Source organism: Anomaloglossus baeobatrachus, chromosome 4 (genome assembly GCF_048569485.1).
Source record: "Anomaloglossus baeobatrachus isolate aAnoBae1 chromosome 4, aAnoBae1.hap1, whole genome shotgun sequence".
Lineage (NCBI taxonomy): Eukaryota > Metazoa > Chordata > Amphibia > Anura > Aromobatidae > Anomaloglossus > Anomaloglossus baeobatrachus.
Window position 1 is genome coordinate 646,866,460 of NC_134356.1, and position 5,000 is coordinate 646,871,459.

General features: G+C 38.6%; 1 non-coding gene across 1 annotated transcript; it reads left to right on the plus strand.

Moving 5' to 3' along the window:
* The first annotated feature begins 856 nt into the window (after nt 1-856).
* TRNAE-UUC (transfer RNA glutamic acid (anticodon UUC)) lies at nt 857-928 on the plus strand. The gene has a single exon. It is a non-coding gene; the product is annotated as a tRNA-Glu (tRNA).
* Nucleotides 929-5,000: the final 4,072 nt, after the last annotated feature.

Genomic DNA, 5,000 nt, shown 5'->3' on the forward strand with positions numbered 1-5,000 from the left:
CGTTTTTTACTTCAAAATGTCGAGGAACTCAACAACTCGTATGGCCTGTCCTTTGGCCTCCAATTTCCATTCTAATCTGTAGAATTTAACAACTGAATGGCAAAGTTCTCAAGCTCCCTGGTCAAAGAAAAGGAGTGAACTGTACCCTATCTGAGGGAAAACCTCATAACCATCAGAATAAGCCACTATCTCCTAACTACTCTTCAAATGAGTCAAGTTTAAACTGTTGAAAGGAAAAAAAATTTGAATCAAAGCAACACTCTTTTTTTTTTTTTTTTTTTTTTTTTTTTATAACGCCTCTCATTTTTTCTGTGACCCTTTGGGTTATCCGATTTGACCAAGCAAACAGTATTCTTAGTTTACCGGTTCGATTCCTGCTATGGGATTGCCACTTTTTCTGTAATAATTCACGCATTGAAAGGTCGACACAAGCCATGCATACAGTCAGTCTAGCTTGGATTTGCTCTTTGCAGCAAAAAATGCTGACCACAATAGATTTTGGACATTCATTCCATTCTTTTGCTCAATGCTCCATTTGAATTCATATCACAAATCATTTTTACTTTTGACTTTTAACTATTTGGTTTCAAAGGATCCAAAACCCCCTTCCTTTATATCTGACGTTTTTTGGTACTGAGTGGATACAGTTCTGGCTGTCTAGTCAAGATGGAGACAAAATATCTAAAGCATAGTGCCCCGTGTGAGGATCGAACTCACGACCTTCAGATTATGAGACTGACGCGCTACCTACTGCGCTAACAAGGCAAGCTTCTAGCAAGGATGTGCCAAACTTACTTACTCAAAGCAATTAAGTTCTTCTTTTTTCACATTGAGAACGTCTTGAGAGAACCACTCTTCCCATATGGTCTAGCGGTTAGGATTCCTGGTTTTCACCCAGGTGGCCCGGGTTCGACTCCCGGTATGGGAATGCTGCTTTTTCTGTACTATCTCTGACATTCAAAGGCCGACACAGTTGTTTGCATAAAAAAGCATTCAAGTAAAATTTGCACTTTGCAGCCAAAATTGCAAAACGTTAGGGTCTTGGCACTTCATTTCTAACTCTAGCACAACACATTTATAGGTTTCATAGCTCAAACTATTCTCAACTATCGTTTTTTACTTCAAAATGTCGAGGAACTCAACAACTCGTATGGCCTGTCCTTTGGCCTCCAATTTCCATTCTAATCTGTAGAATTTAACAACTGAATGGCAAAGTTCTCAAGCTCCCTGGTCAAAGAAAAGGAGTGAACTGTACCCTATCTGAGGGAAAACCTCATAACTATCAGAATAAGCCACTATCTCCTAACTACTCTTCAAATGAGTCAAGTTTAAACTGTTGAAAGGAAAAAAAATTTTAATCAAAGCAACACTCTTTTTTTTTTTTTTTTTTTTTTTTTTTATAACGCCTCTCATTTTTTCTGTGACCCTTTGGGTTATCCCATTTGACCAAGCAAACAGTATTCTTAGTTTACTGGTTCGATTCCTGCTATGGGATTGCCACTTTTTCTGTAATAATTCACGCATTGAAAGGTCGACACAAGCCATGCATACAGTCAGTCTAGCTTGGATTTGCTCTTTGCAGCAAAAAATGCTGACCACAATAGATTTTGGACATTCATTCCATTCTTTTGCTCAATACTCCATTTGAATTCATATCACAAATCATTTTTACTTTTGACTTTTAACTATTTGGTTTCAAAGGATCCAAAACCCCCTTCCTTTATATCTGACGTTTTTTGGTACTGAGTGGATACAGTTCTGGCTGTCTAGTCAAGATGGAGACAAAATATCTAAAGCATAGTGCCCCGTGTGAGGATCGAACTCACGACCTTCAGATTATGAGACTGACGCGCTACCTACTGCGCTAACAAGGCAAGCTTCTAGCAAGGATGTGCCAAACTTACTTACTCAAAGCAATTAAGTTCTTCTTTTTTCACATTGAGAACGTCTTGAGAGAACCACTCTTCCCATATGGTCTAGCGGTTAGGATTCCTGGTTTTCACCCAGGCGGCCCGGGTTCGACTCCCGGTATGGGAATGCTGCTTTTTCTGTACTATCTCTGACATTCAAAGGCCGACACAGTTGTTTGCATAAAAAAGCATTCAAGTAAAATTTGCACTTTGCAGCCAAAATTGCAAAACGTTAGGGTCTTGGCACTTCATTTCTAACTCTAGCACAACACATTTATAGGTTTCATAGCTCAAACTATTCTCAACTATCGTTTTTTACTTCAAAATGTCGAGGAACTCAACAACTCGTATGGCCTGTCCTTTGGCCTCCAATTTCCATTCTAATCTGTAGAATTTAACAACTGAATGGCAAAGTTCTCAAGCTCCCTGGTCAAAGAAAAGGAGTGAACTGTACCCTATCTGAGGGAAAACCTCATAACCATCAGAATAAGCCACTATCTCCTAACTACTCTTCAAAGGAGTCAAGTTTAAACTGTTGAAAGGAAAAAAAATTTTAATCAAAGCAACACTCTTTTTTTTTTTTTTTTTTTTTTTTTTTTTATAACGCCTCTCATTTTTTCTGTGACCCTTTGGGTTATCCCATTTGACCAAGCAAACAGTATTCTTAGTTTACCGGTTCGATTCCTGCTATGGGATTGCCACTTTTTCTGTAATAATTCACGCATTGAAAGGTCGACACAAGCCATGCATACAGTCAGTCTAGCTTGGATTTGCTCTTTGCAGCAAAAAATGCTGACCACAATAGATTTTGGACATTCATTCCATTCTTTTGCTCAATACTCCATTTGAATTCATATCACAAATCATTTTTACTTTTGACTTTTAACTATTTGGTTTCAAAGGATCCAAAACCCCCTTCCTTTATATCTGACGTTTTTTGGTACTGAGTGGATACAGTTCTGGCTGTCTAGTCAAGATGGAGACAAAATATCTAAAGCATAGTGCCCCGTGTGAGGATCGAACTCACGACCTTCAGATTATGAGACTGACGCGCTACCTACTGCGCTAACAAGGCAAGCTTCTAGCAAGGATGTGCCAAACTTACTTACTCAAAGCAATTAAGTTCTTCTTTTTTCACATTGAGAACGTCTTGAGAGAACCACTCTTCCCATATGGTCTAGCGGTTAGGATTCCTGGTTTTCACCCAGGCGGCCCGGGTTCGACTCCCGGTATGGGAATGCTGCTTTTTCTGTACTATCTCTGACATTCAAAGGCCGACACAGTTGTTTGCATAAAAAAGCATTCAAGTAAAATTTGCACTTTGCAGCCAAAATTGCAAAACGTTAGGGTCTTGGCACTTCATTTCTAACTCTAGCACAACACATTTATAGGTTTCATAGCTCAAACTATTCTCAACTATCGTTTTTTACTTCAAAATGTCGAGGAACTCAACAACTCGTATGGCCTGTCCTTTGGCCTCCAATTTCCATTCTAATCTGTAGAATTTAACAACTGAATGGCAAAGTTCTCAAGCTCCCTGGTCAAAGAAAAGGAGTGAACTGTACCCTATCTGAGGGAAAACCTCATAACCATCAGAATAAGCCACTATCTCCTAACTACTCTTCAAATGAGTCAAGTTTAAACTGTTGAAAGGAAAAAATTTTTTAATCAAAGCAACACTCTTTTTTTTTTTTTTTTTTTTTTTATAACGCCTCTCATTTTTTCTGTGACCCTTTGGGTTATCCCATTTGACCAAGCAAACAGTATTCTTAGTTTACTGGTTCGATTCCTGCTATGGGATTGCCACTTTTTCTGTAATAATTCACGCATTGAAAGGTCGACACAAGCCATGCATACAGTCAGTCTAGCTTGGATTTGCTCTTTGCAGCAAAAAATGCTGACCACAATAGATTTTGGACATTCATTCCATTCTTTTGCTCAATACTCCATTTGAATTCATATCACAAATCATTTTTACTTTTGACTTTTAACTATTTGGTTTCAAAGGATCCAAAACCCCCTTCCTTTATATCTGACGTTTTTTGGTACTGAGTGGATACAGTTCTGGCTGTCTAGTCAAGATGGAGACAAAATATCTAAAGCATAGTGCCCCGTGTGAGGATCGAACTCACGACCTTCAGATTATGAGACTGACGCGCTACCTACTGCGCTAACAAGGCAAGCGTCTAGCAAGGATGTGCCAAACTTACTTACTCAAAGCAATTAAGTTCTTCTTTTTTCACATTGAGAACGTCTTGAGAGAACCACTCTTCCCATATGGTCTAGCGGTTAGGATTCCTGGTTTTCACCCAGGCGGCCCGGGTTCGACTCCCGGTATGGGAATGCTGCTTTTTCTGTACTATCTCTGACATTCAAAGGCCGACACAGTTGTTTGCATAAAAAAGCATTCAAGTAAAATTTGCACTTTGCAGCCAAAATTGCAAAACGTTAGGGTCTTGGCACTTCATTTCTAACTCTAGCACAACACATTTATAGGTTTCATAGCTCAAACTATTCTCAACTATCGTTTTTTACTTCAAAATGTCGAGGAACTCAACAACTCGTATGGCCTGTCCTTTGGCCTCCAATTTCCATTCTAATCTGTAGAATTTAACAACTGAATGGCAAAGTTCTCAAGCTCCCTGGTCAAAGAAAAGGAGTGAACTGTACCCTATCTGAGGGAAAACCTCATAACCATCAGAATAAGCCACTATCTCCTAACTACTCTTCAAATGAGTCAAGTTTAAACTGTTGAAAGGAAAAAAAATTTGAATCAAAGCAACACTCTTTTTTTTTTTTTTTTTTTTTTTTTTTATAACGCCTCTCATTTTTTCTGTGACCCTTTGGGTTATCCCATTTGACCAAGCAAACAGTATTCTTAGTTTACCGGTTCGATTCCTGCTATGGGATTGCCACTTTTTCTGTAATAATTCACGCATTGAAAGGTCGACACAAGCCATGCATACAGTCAGTCTAGCTTGGATTTGCTCTTTGCAGCAAAAAATGCTGACCACAATAGATTTTGGACATTCATTCCATTCTTTTGCTCAATACTCCATTTGAATTCATATCACAAATCATTTTTACTTT